This window comes from Triticum dicoccoides, chromosome 4A (genome assembly GCF_002162155.2).
Source record: "Triticum dicoccoides isolate Atlit2015 ecotype Zavitan chromosome 4A, WEW_v2.0, whole genome shotgun sequence".
NCBI classification, from domain to species: Eukaryota; Viridiplantae; Streptophyta; class Magnoliopsida; order Poales; family Poaceae; genus Triticum; species Triticum dicoccoides.
This window is the reverse complement of record NC_041386.1, coordinates 107,592,830-107,609,446: the sequence shown is the minus strand read 5'-3', so window position 1 is coordinate 107,609,446 and position 16,617 is coordinate 107,592,830.

Here is a 16,617-nt window from a genome sequence, read left to right as displayed (position 1 = left end):
ATCAAAATGTGGGTTTGTGGACAACCCAGATGTATAGGTATGATATAGTAGGTCCAGTTGGGTTGCTTTTTTCCTTCTCCCACTCGTCCGGTGAGTGACCGGACACGTTCACAAATGTTTCAAGATGATTTAAGGGGACGGGCCGGGCTGTAGATGCTCTGAGACATCGGAACCAGTGATAGTGCATCATGTATCATAGGTAGGTCGTTATCGTCAAAACCGGTATGATGTGTGACGATAACGACATACCTATGATGCATGACTATTGGGAACATTTCTTAATGTTAGGCCTCCTTTGGTTTGAAGGAATTTTGTAGGATTTTCAGAGGATAGGATTTCTATAGGAAAAATTCCTTCAGAGCTCTTTGGTTTATAGGAATGAAATCATATTCCTATGGAGGAATTCTCCCTATCCTTCACATTTTATAGGAAAATAAACATTAGCCTAGACTCAATGGAAAAAATCCTATGGTGTGAATCAAAGGGCATCTCATTTTCTATTCCTATGCATAGGATTTGAGATGCATGTCATCTCATTTCCTATGACTTCCCTATTTCTATGAATTTCCAATCCTATGAACCAAAGGAGACCTTAGTTTTTCTCAACCAACCGATAGTCTGCCATTTTTTATTAAATAGAGAAACGGAAATAATAGTGGACGAACGTTTATCGTGAAAGAGTTGATAGCGAACTTCCCTAAAACCATGTGACCAGAATCAAACAAATGACCTTTTGTTAAAAAATACACTATGTTCGCTGGCAGTTCCCTTCATATGGCAATTTTCCATCTCGTGCATGGCAAGTCCCTAACAGACAAATGCCCTTTTTGTTGGCAATTTCTCTCTCAGCGAACATTGGCAAGATATTTGCATCCTAAAGAAAACTAGCCAAATATCAATACATCCCAGGGACACACACCAACCCCAAGCTGCGTAACAACCGAGCGCCACCCAGACAATTAGAGTCGACACCCTATAACATGAGCAGGAGGTATTGCCCCATCTTACAAAATCTTAGCAACACTAGTTGTGCCAAAACTGCAAGTCCACATAGGCGCTGTTTTCTAACGGAAGATCGAACCTCCAAGGTGACATCCCTATGGGGGAAGTTATTGGTATGTCCCTGATGCTAGTTCTAGCCAATGTTGAAACTTGGGTTCTCCACCAGGGAGCTCGAGACCAAATGTTGAGGGATGTGAAGGGGCTCCACGACGACAGCCCCAAGAAGGGCAATGACGCCCGGGGATGCTGTCGTCGCCACATTAACCAAAGTCAATGTTAAGCATTATTGGAGATCATCAAACCCAACATAATCACATCATGCCTAGCTATCCGCCCAAGTCAAAATAGCCATGCATCATAGATAGGTCGTTATCGTCAACAAGGCAAGAAAACAACATTGTTTGTTGACCGTGCTTGGCCAGAACACATCGCCGAAGCCAATGCACCCGCGGACTCACAGCCCACGTAGCACTGACATGTAGCCCACACAAGGAGCGCAGACTTCACCCCTTGGAGTTCATGCCACAATGGATTCCAGGGCCACTGACCAGGCGTACGCGCAATAGGACCACAATTTCAGACTGCCGCCCTAACGGCCGCCGCCCAGTAAGCCCAGTCACCGCACCCGCCACCCACAGCTCCACGACACCCCATCCCATCCCACGAACCATGCCACAACACCACCCAACCAGCCGGGCGGTGGCGCAACCGCGTTGGTCATAGGAGGCGAAGCCAACCTTCAACGGGTCCAGGACACTGTAAGGCGCTTCCTCGGGGTTGGAGCGCCACTGCAAGGAGCAGGCTGCCAGACGAGCCACCATCGACCCCCAGTCATGATTACGCCCCGGTGAGATCTAGGCCAATCGTCGTGTGACCACCATGCCACCTTGCACAACCCAACCGACTAGGGATGGCAATGGGTACCCATTACCATGTATCTTGTGGGTGAAAACCTTATTAGAGTAAGGACATGAGACAAAACGTTACCCATGAGTATATAAATAGGGAAATCTGAAACCCATCGGGTAGAGCAGGCACGGGTATGGGTCCGTATAACCCATACCCACATACCCACGTACCCATATAAAATCTATGTGAACTCAGAATTATCTCTACAGTCTACACTTTGTCGTGAATTTATGAACTATTTGATGCTGTTTTATGTGTTGTTGTTTAAGAGAAAGTGTTTTTATTATACGTGTTGTTGTTTATGATGTGTTGTTTATAAGTATGTGTTGTTATAAATTATGATTGTATGTTGTTGTTATTGTTAGGAAATATGAAACTTAGTATTATCTTGACGCCAAAGCCATCATATATACAAGTACAGGTGGGACGCCAAGGCCAAAATACAGAAAGCCAAAAGGCATCGTAAATACAACTCTAACAGTTATGACTACGAGTTGTTCAAATTGATACTTTAAAAACATGAGTAATTTTACCTGTGGGTACCCATCTACCCTGTTGGGTAACATGTATGAAAAAATTATACCCGTTGACGGGTATTGGTAAGGTTGATGGGTAACCTCAGAAGGGATGGGTAAGGGTTGTAACGCCCTCGATGTGGCTATAGCTCCCACGTGTCGAGGCACGACTTAGAGACATAACCACATTCAAAGCAATATCGCAAGTTAGGCAATCTTCACAACATCCCATGTAATATAAATAATAAAGGGGAGATAACATAGTTGGCTTACACTCGCCACGTCAATCAAGTACATAAATAGCATTACAACATTCAAACACTCATGGCCCGACTACGACACCAAAATAAAAGATAACCCAACATGCGACATGGTCCCGATCACCCCAACTGGGCACCACTACTGATCATCAGGGAAAGACACGTAGTATCGTTGAGAGTCCTCGTCGAACTCCCACTTGAGCTCAAGCGCGTCACCTGGAGCGGAATCATCAGGCCCTGCATCTGGTTTGGAAGTAATCTATGAGCCATAGGGACTCAGCAATCTCACACCCTCGCGATCAAGACTATTTAAGCTTATAGGTAATGTAAGGTAAAATATGTGGAGCTGCAGCAAGCGACTAGCATATATAGTGGCTAACCTGTTCGCAAAAGAGAGCGAGAAGAGGGGCAAAGCGCGAGCGAGAAACTAGAGGACAACTTGCGCAAGCATTACTCCAACACCGTGTTCACTTCCCAGACTCCGCCGAGAAGAGACCATCACAGTAACTCACACTGTTGATTCATTTTAATTAAGTTAAGGTTCAATTTATCTACAACCGGACATTAACAAATTCCCATCTGCCCATAACCGCGGGCACGGCTTTCAAAAGTTCAAAACCCTGCTGGGGAGTCCCAACTTAGCCCATGACAAGCTCTCACGGTCAATGAAGGAATAGACCTCCTCCCGAGACATTCCGATCAGACTCGGTATCCTGGTTCATCAAGACACTTCGACAAGTCAAAACCAATCCAGCAACACCGTCCGAATGTGCCGACAAATCCCGATAGGAGCTGCACATATCTCGTTCTCAGGGCACACTCAGATGAGCTCTCCATACAACTAAAATCAAACCTCGAGTTTCCCCGAGGGGGCGCTGCACAGGACTCTAGTTCGGACCAACACTCAGAGGAGCACTGGCCCGAGGGGGGGGTTTAAATAAGATGACCCTCGGGCTCCGAAAACCACAGGGAAAAAGAGGCTAGGTGGCAAATGGTAAGACCAAGGTTGGGCATTGCTGGAAAAGCTTTAATCAAGGCGAACTATCAAGGGGTTCCCATTATAACCCAACCGCGTAAGGAACGCAAAATCCGGGAACATAACACCGATATGACGGAAACTAGGGCGGCAAGAGTGGAACAAAACACTAGGCGAGAGACCGAGCCTTCCACCCTTTACCAAGTATATAGATGCAATTAAGATGGCAATATAATGATATCCCAACAAGTAAATAATGTTCCAACAAGGAACGGTCTCCAATCTTCACCTGCAACTAGCAACACTATAAGAGGGGCTGAGCAAAGCGGTAACATAGCCAATCAACGGTTTGCTAGGACATGGTGGGTTAGAGGTTTGACATGGCAATTTGGGAGGCATGGTGAGCAAGTGGTAGGCATCATAGCATAGGCATAGCAAAAGAGCGAGCATCTAGCAAAGCAAAGATAGTAGTGATTTCGAGGGTATGATCATCTTGCTTGCAAAGTTGTCAGAGTTAACTGGATCCTCGAAAGCAAACTCAACGGGCTCCTCGTTAGCGAACTCATCTCCCGGCTCTACCTAAACAAGACAAACAAGTAACAAAGACACAATCAACCACATGCAAAGCTCAAACAATATGATGCAAACATGGTATGCTATGCGGGATGAATATGTGATGCATATGCAAGATTTGACAAGGAATGCATGAACCTAGCCTCAACTTGGAAATCCAAGTGTGCCACTGGAAATATGGGATGAAATCACTTGAAAACGATATAAAGAACGCCTGAATCGGAGTTACGGTTTGGAAATGGCAAGCGATTCAAATATGACCACGTTCTACGATTTACAGCAAGTAGCCATCTAAATGCAACAAGATGAACATGCTACAGCACTCAAACATGGCATCAAAATACATGGCAGGAATCCATTCATGAAGCTTAACAAAAGTCTAGCACTGAGCTACGGCCAATTCATCCATTAACAGGTTCAAACAAGTATGGCAAAAATGCATTTGGTAAACAGATTTCAGACTTAGTGAAATTAACACTTGTCTAGAATTTCAGATCAGATAGCACTCTTTGGAGCATGAAAACAATATGCTACAAGACCTGAACATGGCAAAGTAAAGCATGGCATGGAGCTACTCAAAGAGCTTACCAAAAGTCCCTTAGTGACCTTGAGCCAAAAGGGATCAGAAAATACATTTGCAAGCATGCGAACATGGCAAAAACATAATCAGTTCTCAGACTTAGTGAAAACTGGAGCATGCTGAAACAGATATCAAGTAGGCATGTTTACGAGCTCGATGCACTCACTACAGAGCAAGTCATGACAATCTAAGCATACACCCATCAAGAATACATAAAATGCAAGCTAGACATGGCAAGAACAATAACATAGCATGCATGGATCAACTACAACATCCTCGGCAAAATTGCTAACAAGTAGACAATCTGCCCAGATTCACGAAATGACAAAAGTAGAGCTCGATTGACTCAAGCTAGGGTGCTCCATAATTGCAAACAAAGACATGGATGGATAGAGCACTACAAGATTAACAAAACATCCTTACTGATCATCCTCAAAAGAGGCACGGATCACTAGGAAACAATATGAACATATGGCCATATGAGATAAACAGGTCAAGGACTTAGTGGAAATGCTAAGTCCCTGAAATCAGCATTAACAAATGCTCCACTTTGCAAACTTGTGCTAGTCACCACACACATCACAAAAATACATGGGTTGCACCTATGGATAGATGGAAAAACATATAACAAAACACATGTAGAGATCATGGGCATATCGTGCACACAATAATCATGGCAAAAATGACAAATATCTATTTGGAGCAGCAAATCTGACAATTATCTCAAATAGCATTCTTCTAACAGCATTTCGGGCATCAAGATGAACTCAAATGAAAATGATGCAATGAGATCAAATGATGTACTCTCTGAGATGAACATTTTGATATGCTACATGCACGAATCGAAGCTACGATGATGAAGTTAAGGCATGTCAAAGATAGCAAAATAATTAGGGTTGGGGACGAAAAAGTCAACCCCTTTGTTCAGATCCAGATCCGGCAGTACTGTAGCACGCACGGAGTCCGATGTTCGCCGGTCGGATATGGGGTCGCCGGAGAGAGGAGGCCGGCCGGACGGCGAGGTAGCGGAGGGCGGCGCCGGACTTGTCGGATCCCGCCGGCGAAGGGCGGCGAGGAGCGCGGAGTCGGCGGCACGGAACACGGAGCAGGGCGGCGCCGGTGCGGGGCGGTGCCGCGCCGGCGGGGCGGAGCAGGCGGCGGTCGGAGAAGGAGAGGCGGTGGCGCGGTGAGGCAGCGCCCCTCGGGCGAGGTGGCGGCGCCCTGGGCCGCGGGGGTCCCGAGCGGGCTCGGCGGGCCTCACGGGGGAGGCGGCCGGCGTTGCCATGTGGCGGCCGGTGACAGGTGCGGGCGAAATGTCCGGTGGCGGCGGACGTTGTCCGGCCGCCCGGAGGTGCGGGGCTAGGGTTTAGGGTGGTTTTGGATCCGAAATTTCGGGGAGGGGGTATTTATAGAGGTAGGAGGAGCTTGGAGTGTCCAAAAGAGGTGCCGCTTTCGGCCACGCGATCGTGATCGAACGCTCTAGATGATGGAGAGGGTTTTGGTGGGTTTTGGGCCAAATTGAAGGGGTGTTGGGCTGCAACACACACGAGGCCTTTTCGGTCCCTCGGTTAACCGTTGGAGCATCAAACGAAGTCCAAATGATACGAAACTTGACAGGCGGTCTACCGGTAGTAAACCAAGGCCGCTTGGCAGGTCTCGGCCCAATCCGGAAATGTTTAATCCCCACACACGAAAGAAAGATAGAAATGACCACCGGAGGAGAACGAAGCGCCGGAATGCAAAACGGACAGCGGAGAAAATGCTCGAATGCATGAGATGAACACGTATGCAAATGCAATGCACATGATGACATGATATGAGATGCATGACAACGACACCAACACACGGGGACAAAAACCCGAACCCGAGAAAATAAAATAACTTAAGGCCGGAAATCACATCCGGGGTGTTACAACACTCCACTACTACGAAAGGATCTCGTCCCGAGATCTAGGACTGAAGAACGTCGGGTACTCAGAACGGAGGTGATCCTTGCATTCCCAGGTAGCTTCACGGTTGGAATGGTGCGACCACTTGACTTTGAGGAATTTGACTGACTTGTTGCGGGTCTTGCATTCAGTTTCTTCAAGAATAGCAACGGGGTGCTCATGACAAGAGAGATATTCTTGGAGCTCAATGTCCTCGAAGTTGACGGTGCGGTCAGGAGTCTTGAAGCACTTTCGGAGCTGAGAGACATGGAACATGTCATGCACATTTGCAAAGTTTCAAGGAAGCTCGAGTTGATAGGCGAGATCGCCTCTCTTGCTGACAATCTTGAAAGGTCCCACGTATCTAGGGGCAAGCTTCCCTTTGATACCGAAGCGACGAGTACCTTTCATAGGAGAGATGCGGAGGTAAACATGATCTCCGATCTCGAAAGCCAAATCACGGTGCTTACTATCATAGTAGCTCTTCTGGCGGGATTGGGCTGCTTTGAGGTTATCTCGAATGACTTTGCACATCTCCTCTGCCTCTGTGATTAAGTCATTTCCGAGAAGCTGACGTTCACCGGTTTCAGACCAGTTGAGAGGGGTACGGCACTTCCTGCCATACAGAATTTCAAATGGGGCCTTGCCTGAACTTGCTTGAAAACTATTGTTGTAGGAGAATTCAGCATAAGGAAGGCAATCCTCCCAGTTCATGCCGAAGGAGATCACACAAGCCCTGAGCATATCTTCAAGAATCTGGTTGACATGCTCGACTTGACCGCTAGTTTGAGGATGGAAAGCTGTGCTGAAGCGGATGTTGGTTCCCATGGCCTTCTGAAAAGAATCCCAAAACTTGGAGGTAAAAATGCTGCCATGGTCTGACGAGATCACTTGTGGAATACCGTGCAGAGAGACAATTTGAGAGGTATAGAGTTTCGCCAATTGAGCTGCCGTGATAGACTCTTTGATAGGCAGAAAGTGAGCCACTTTGGCGAGTTTGCCGATGACAACGAATATAGCATCATTGCCACGTTTGGACTTTGGAAACCCAGTCACGAAGTCCATCTCAATGTGGTCAAACTTCCATTCTGGAATGGCAAGAGGTTGGAGGAGACCAGCTGGTCTTTGGTGTTCTGCCTTCACTCTTCTGCAGACATCACATTCATTCACGAACTGAGCAATCTCGCGCTTCATTCGAGTGCACCAATAAGCCTGCTTGAGGTCCTGATACATCTTCGTGCTCCCAGGGTGGATGGAGAGGAGAGAATTGTGAGCCTCGTTCATGATCACTTTACGAAGGTCACCTTTGGGCACAATAATATGATCCTCGAAGAAGAGAGTATCCTTATCATCAAGGCGGTAGCACTTGTACTTGGGTTGACTCTTGGCAATCCCAATCTTCACCTTTTTCACCATAGCATCAAGAAGCTGAGCTTGGTGAATCTGGTCTTCCAAGGTAGGAGAGACTTGAAGGTTGGCGAGGAAACCTTGAGGAACAACTTGCAGATTAAGTTTGCGGAAAGCTTCACAAAGCTCGGGTTGATAAGGCTTGAGAATCAGACTGTTACAATAAGCCTTCCTGCTCAATGCGTCAACAATCATATTGGCCTTGCCTGGAGTATACTCGATACTCGGATTATACTCTTGAATCATTTCGACCCATCGAGTTTGCCTGAGGTTGAGATTAGGCTGAGTGAAGATGTACTTGAGACTCTTGTGATAAGTGAAAATGTCCACTTTTCTTCCCAATAAGAGATGTCTCCAAGTCAAAAGAGCATGCATAACTGCCGCCAACTCGAGATCATGAGTGGGGTAGTTCTTCTCATTGGGCTTCAATTGGTGAGAGGTATAAGCAACAACTTTCTTCTCTTGCATCAACACTGCGCCAAGACCTTGGAGAGAGGCATCTCAAAAGACCTCGTACGGCTTGGATTCATCAGGCGGAGTCAGAACTGGAGCAGTGACCAATTTCTCTTTCAAAGTGTTGAAAGCAATGTCACACTTCGAAGACCAAACGTACTTGACGTGCTTCTGGAGAAGATTTGAGAGAGGCTTCGCGATCTTGGAAAAGTTTTCAACGAATCTTCGGCAATAGCTTGCGAGACCGAGGAAGCTACGGAGTTGCTTCACGTTCTGAGGAGGTTCCCAATTCACAATTGCAGACACCTTCTCAGGATTCACCGCAATGCCTTTGACAGAGATGATATGACCAAGATAAAGAACCTCATCGAGCCAAAATCCGCACTTGGAGAACTTGGCGTAGAGCTGGTGTTCTCTGAGCTTATCGAGTACCAAACGCAAGTGCTTGGCATGATCTTCCTTGTTCTTCGAGAAAACCAGAATGTCGTCAAGATAGACCAAAACAAAGTCATTGGTGTAGGCGTTGAGGATGAAGTTCATCATGCGAGAGAAAGTTGGAGGAGCATTGACGAGGCCAAAAGACATGACAGTGTATTCATATGAACCATAGCTTGTCCTAAAAGCCGTCTTGGGAATATCTTGCTCACGGATTAGAATCTGATGATAACCCATACGGAGATCAAGCTTGGAGAATACTTGGGCACCTTTGAGTTGTTCGAACAGCTCATTGATGTTGGGAAGTGGATATTTGTTCTTGATGGTCTTCTTGTTCAATGGACGGTAATCAACACAAAGTCGGTCCGTTCCATCCTTCTTCTTCACAAAAAGAACACCACAACCCCACGGAGAAGAACTAGGCCGGATGAGACCCATTTTCTCTTGAATATCGAGTTGCTTCTTCAGCTCCTTCAACTCTTCAGGTCCGAGCTTGTAAGGACGCTTGCACACTGGTTCCGTGCCAGGATCAAGATCAATGACAAATTCAACTGGCCAGTGTGGAGGCATTCCTGGAAGCTCTTCTGGAAAAACGTCTTGATATTCACAAACGACTGGAATTTGCGAGATAGCATCCAGTTCACCCTTCTCATTGAGAGAAAACAGACGGATGGTATCATCACAAGCGGCAAAGACAATTACATCCTTAGACGAATGAGTCAATTGCATCTGCCTGGCTGCACAGTCAAGATGTGCCTTGTGCTTAGAAAGCCAATCCATTCCGAGAATAAGATCAATATCCGAATCACCCAGAACAATAGGAGAAGCTAGAAATTTGTAGTCGCCCAACATGATAGTAATATCCGGGACGCGGAAATTAGCTATCATTTGCTTGCCTGGTGACACGATTTACAAAGAATTTTGCAGATACTGATAATCACACTCATACTTCGATGCAAAAGGTTTGGAAATGAAACAATGCGATGCACCAGTGTCAAAAAGAACTTTTGCAGGGATATCGTTAACAAGAAGGTTACCCATGATGACATATGACGAGTCCTCTGCCTGAGCTGCATTCATCAAGTTGACCTTGGCGTGCTTGGGGTTATGCTTGACCACAGCTGTACTTGCCGATCTCACAAGAGGAGGAGGAGGAGGAAGACTCCTCTGATTGAAGCACTTGTTGGCATAGTGACCCTTCTGTTGGCACTTGTTGCATGTGACCTCTGAAAGCGGATGGTGATACGGAGCACTCGATCTTGGAGCTTGAGACGAAGTCTTGTTCTGAAAGCCAGGGTTGGGTGGGTGGGAAGATCCACTGCCAACTTTGCTCTTCTGCTGATACGGCTGATGGAACGGAGGAGGAGGAAGCCAATACTTCTGCTGCTTGGCCACTTGAGTAGAGGAAGAAGGAGTAACATCTCTGACTCGCTTCTTGGAAGCATCACACCTCAGTTGAGCGGCCTCTTGCTTCAATGCCATGTTGTAGAACTCATCGTACCTCAAGGACTCAAAGAGAACAAGAGCTAGCTGAATTTCTTCTCTGAGACCACCCCTGAACTGGTATATCATGCTCTTCTCATCAGGGACGTCCTGCTTGGCAAAGAGGGCGAGCTTCTGAAACAACTTGTTGTAGTCATAGACAGACAAAGAGCCTTGCTTCAGGTTGCGGAATTCCTCACGCTTGCTTTCAACCACGTTCTGAGGAATATGATGAGCTCTGAAATCTTGACGGTATTCATCCCAGGTAATAACACGTCCACCTCTGGAATCCTTGTACTGCTGGAACCATTCTGCAGCTTGATCTTTGAGTTGGAAGGAAGCGAACTTGACGAAGTCCTCAGGCCTGACGTTACTACACTCGAAATGCTTGCATAGATCCACGAGCCAATCGTCAGCATCAGTTGCCTCAACACAATTGCTGAAAGTCTTTGGCCCATTAGCAAGGAACTGGTTGAGTGTAGCAAAGTGATTCTGATTGTTGCCTTGGTTGCCTTGGTTCGCTTGATTGTGCTCTTGAAGAATTTGCATGATGAACTGTGTGTTTGCATTGGTTGCGGCCATCACAGCTTGCCATGCCTCCGGAGGAGGTGAAGGTGGTGGCGGATCCTGATTCTGATTCTGATTGGTGCTCTTAGCGGGAGCCATCCTGAAGAGGTTGACCACCGTTAGCACATTGACAGATAAAATGAAGCTGAATCCAACGGAATGAAAATTGCAACATATAGTCTTCACATCTGAACAAAATGAACGAATGCATTCCTCTTGAAATGGTCACATATCCATAAATTGAGAAGCCACTTAGAATTTAGGTAGAGAAATAAATCAACAAGGTACGGATCAAGAACGAATAATCGGTAAGAAATCCCAATCTCAAACCAAATATCCGTGGAAGAAGAACTAGAGCTACAAGAATTCCCACCTATGAAACTCCCGAACCTTTCCGGTTATGCAATCAGGTGTTGGGGATACAGGGGAAGCATAATATCTCACCCAAATCTAGCAAATCCTACATCCAGCTGTATCCATCCTTCAACACATAACCGAGAAAAACTTTGAAAACCATCTACCTCAACCTTCGAAAAGCATCTGTTATACAAGTTATGGCGATACTCCCGAACTCCCACCCCAGTACTGGGTGGCGTCGAGGTTATCTCACCAACGAACTGCATAAAAGAAATTTTCGATGTCGGCGTACTAAACTCAGGTATTCAAGAACTGCAACGATAAAATTATGACGACAACACCTCGGAGCTCAACTCCCCGGGACACTGCCACAAAACCCCTGACAGGAGGCACCAAGACAATGTTCTCGTCACAAAACCATCGGAACAATTCCAAGATACCCGCATGATCCTAAATTTTTTTTAGTGAAATTTGAGAAGAGAAGAGTCAAAACTCTACGTCAGGATGCCTTACCAGAGCGATGAGGAGACTGGGGAGTAAAAAGAATTCCTAAACTCTCCGATATATAATTCCTAAATGACTCAAAACATTTTTCTAGACACAACTCGGCTGCTAAAAACGATCAAGCAATGGGGGCTCCTAAGGTTGGGGAAGGCTCTGATTACCAACTTGTAATGCCCTCGATGCGGCTATAGCTCCCACGTGTCGAGGCACGACTTAGAGACATAACTGCATTAAAAGTAATGTCGCAAGTTAGGCAATCTTCACAACATCCCATGTAATATAAATAATAAAGGGGAGATAACATAGTTGGCTTACACTCACCACGTCAATCAAGTACATAAATAGCATTACAACATTCAAACACTCATAGCCCGACTACGGCGCCAAAATAAAAGATAACCCAACATGCAACACGGTCCCGATCACCCCAACTGGGCACCACTACTGATCATCAGGGAAAGACACGTAGTGTCGTTGAGAGTCCTCGTCGAACTCCCACTTGAGCTCAAGCGCGTCACCTGGAGCAGAATCATCAGGCCCTGCATCTGGTTTGGAAGTAATCTGTGAGCCATAGGGACTCAGCAATCTCGCACCCTCGCGATCAAGACTATCTAAGCTTATAGGTAAGGTAAGGTAAAATATGTGGAGCTGCAACAAGCGACTAGTATATATAGTGGCTAACCTGTTCGCAAAAGAGAGCGAGAAGAGGGGGCAAAGCGCGAGCGAGAAACTAGAGGACAACCTGCGCAAGCATTACTCCAACACCGTGTTCACTTCCCAGACTCCGCCGAGAAGAGACCATCACGGTAACTCACACTGTTGATTCATTTTAATTAAGTTAAGGTTCAAGTTATGTACAACCGGACATTAAAAAATTCCCATCTGCCCATAACCGCGGGCACGGCTTTTGAAAGTTCAAAACCCTGCAGGGGAGTCCCAACTTAGCCCATGACAAGCTCTCACGGTCAACGAAGGAATAGACCTCCTCCCGAGACATTCCGATCAGACTCGGTATCCCGGTTCATCAAGACACTTCGACAAGTCAAAACCAATCCAGCAACACCGCCCGAATGTGCTGACAAATCCCGATAGGAGCTGCACATATCTCGTTCTCAGGGCACACTCAGATGAGCTCTCCATACAACTAAAACCAAACCTCGAGTTTCCCCGAGGGGGCGCTGCACAGGACTCTAGTTCGGACCAACACTCAGAGGAGCACTGGCCCAGGGGGTTTAAATAAGATGACCCTCAAGATCCAGAAACCCAAGGGAAAAAGAGGCTAGGTGGCAAATGGTAAGACCAAGGTTGGGCATTGCTGGTGTAACACCCTCGATGCGACTATAGCTCCCACGTGTCGAGGCACGACTTAGAGATATAATCGCATTGAAGGCATATGTCGCAAGTTAGGCAATCTTCACAACATCCCATGTAATGTAATAATAAAAGGGGGGATAACATAGTTGGCTTACACTTGCCACGTCAATCAAGTACATAAATAACATTACATCATGCATACACTCATGGCCCGACTACGGCACCAAAATAAAAGAGAACCCAACATGCGACACGGTCCCAATCACCCCCAACTGGGCACCACTACTGATCATCGGGAAAGGAAACATTGTAACGTTGAGAGTCTTCATCGAACTCCCACTTGAGCTCATACGCGTCTCCTGGAGCGGAATCATCAGGCCCTGCATCTGGTGTAATAGTAATCTGTGAGCCACAGGGACTCAGCAATCTCGCACCCTCGCGATCAAGACTATTTAAGCTTATGGGTATGGCAAGGTGAAAATGAGTGGAGCTGCAGCAAGCGACTAGCAAGTATGGTGGCTAACTTATTCGAAAAAGAGAGCGGGAAGAGGAGGCAAAGCACGAGCGAGAAACTAGAGAACAACCTGCACAAACATTACTCCAACACCGTGTCCACTTCCCGGACTCCGCCGAGAAGAGGCCATCACGGCAACACACTCAGTTGATTCATTTTAATTAATTAAGGTTCAAGTTATCTACAACCGGACGTTAACAAATTCCCATCTGCCCATAACCGCGGGCACGGCTTTCGAAAGTTCAATCCCTGCAGGGGAGTCCCAACTTAGCCCATGACAAGCTCTCACGGTCAACGAAGGAATAGACGTCCTCCCAAGACATTCCGATCAGACTCAGTATCTCGGTAACTCAAGACACTTCGACAGGTTAAAACAAGACCAGCAACACCGCCCGAATGTGCCGAAAAATCCCGATAGGAGCTGCACATATCTCTTTCTCAGGGCACACTCAGATGAGCGCTCCATACAACTAAAACCAAACCTTGAGTTTCCCTGAGGGGGCGCTGCATAGGACTCTAGTTTGGACCAACACTCAGAGGAGCACTGGCCCGGGGGGGTTTAAATAAGATGACCCGCGGGCTCCGGAAACCCGAGGGAAAAAGAGGCTAGGTGGCAAATGGTAAGACCAAGGTTGGCCATTGCTGGAAAAGCTTTAATCAAGGCGAAATATCAAGGGGTTCCCATTATAACCCAACCGCGTAAGGAACGCAAAATCCGGGAACATAACACCGATATGACGGAAACTAGGGCGGCAAGAGTGGAACAAAACACTAGGCGAGAGGCCGAGCCTTCCACCCTTTACCAAGTATATAGATGCATTAAGATAGCAAGATAATATAATGATATCCCAACAAGTAAATAAAAGATGTTCCAATAAGGAACGACCTCCGATCTTCACCTGCAACTAGCACGCTATAAGAGGGGCTGAGCAAAGCGGTAACATAGCCAATCAACGGTTTGCTAGGACAATGGTGGGTTAGAGGTTTGACATGGCAATTTGGGAGGCTTGCAAGCAAGTGGTAGGCATCATAGCAATGGCATAGCAAAAGAGCGAGCAAACTAGCATAGCAAAGATAGTAGTGATTTCGAGGGTATGATCATCTTGCCTGCACAGTTGTCAGAGCTGACTGGATCCTCAAGAGCAAACTCAACGGGCTCCTCGTTAGCGAACTCGTCTCCCGGCTCTACCCAAACAAGACAAACAAGCAACAAGGATACAATCAACCACGTGCAAGATCAAGCAACATGATGAAATGATGATATGCTATGCGGGATGCGATGCGGGATGCAAAATGCAAGATATGACAGGAAATGCATGAACCTGGCATCAACTTGGAATTCCAAGGGTGCCACTGGAAAGATGAGATGAAATCGCTTGAAAACGATATAAAGAACGCCGGAATCGGAGTTACGGTTTGGAAATGGCAAGCGATTCAAATATGACACCGGTCTGCGATTTACAGCAAGTAGGCATCTAAATGCAATGAGATGAACATGCTACAGCCACCAAACATGGCATCAAAATACATGGCAGGGATGCATACAAGATGCTTAACAAAAGTCTAGCACTGAGCTACGTCCAAATCATTCATTAACAGGTTCAAACAAGCATGGCAAAAACGCAAATGGTAAAACAGACTCAGACTTAGTGAAATTAACACTTGTTTGGAATTTCAGATCATATAGCCCTCTTCGGAGCAACAAAACAATATGCTACAGGACCTGAACATGACAAAGAAAGACATGGCATGGAGCTAATCAACAAGATTAACAAAAGTCCCTTAGTGACCTTGAGCCAAAAGGGATCACAAAATATACTAACAAGCACACGAACATAGCAAAAACATAATCAGTTTCAGACTTAGTGAAAAAAACTGAGACATGCTGAAATATAACTCACGAAGGCATGTAAACGAGCTCGATGCACTCACTACGATGCAAGTCATGGCAAGTAAAGCATACATTCCATAAGAAGGCACAAAATACAAGCTAGACATGGCAAGAACAAAGGCATAGCATTCACGGATCCACTACAATAACATCGGCAAAATCGCAAACAAGTTGACGATCTGCCCAAATTCACAACGAAGCAAAAGTAGAGCTCGATTGACTCAAGCTACGGTGCTCCATAATTGCAAACAAAGACATGGATGGATAGAGCACTACACGATTAACAAAACTCCTTTACTGATCATCCTCAAAAGAGGCACGGATCACTAGGAAACAACATGAACATATGGCATCATGAACTAAACAATCCCAGACTTAGTGAAACTACTAAGTCCCTGAAAACAGATTTACCGGGTGCCTCACTTTGCAAGCTTGCACAAAGTCACCACACACATCCTAAAAATGCATGGGTTGCACCTCTGGAAAGATAAAAAGATGCTTAACAAAACATATGAAGAACTCACGGGCATATCATGCACACAATAATCATGGCAAAAATGACAAAAGTGCTAAACGGAGTAACAGATCTGACAATTAACTCAAGTAGCCCTCTTCTAACAGCATTTTGGGCATCAAGATGAGCTCAAATGAAAATGATGCAATGGAATGAAATGATGTACTCATCGAGACGAACATTTTGATATACTACATGTCCAAATCGGAGCTACGGATGCGGAGATATCATAGGTCAAAGTATGCATAAAAAATTAGGGTTCGGGGGACAAAAGTCAACCGGGGGATCCTCAGATCCAGATCTGGACGGTGCGGAAATCGAGGTCGCCGGATTTCCTGTTCACCACCGGAGAAGTGGAGGCGGCCGGCTAGGTCGGGGTGGGATCCGGCCGGAGAAGTGGAGGCAGTGGCCGGAGCTCGGGGAACGAGGCGGCGGC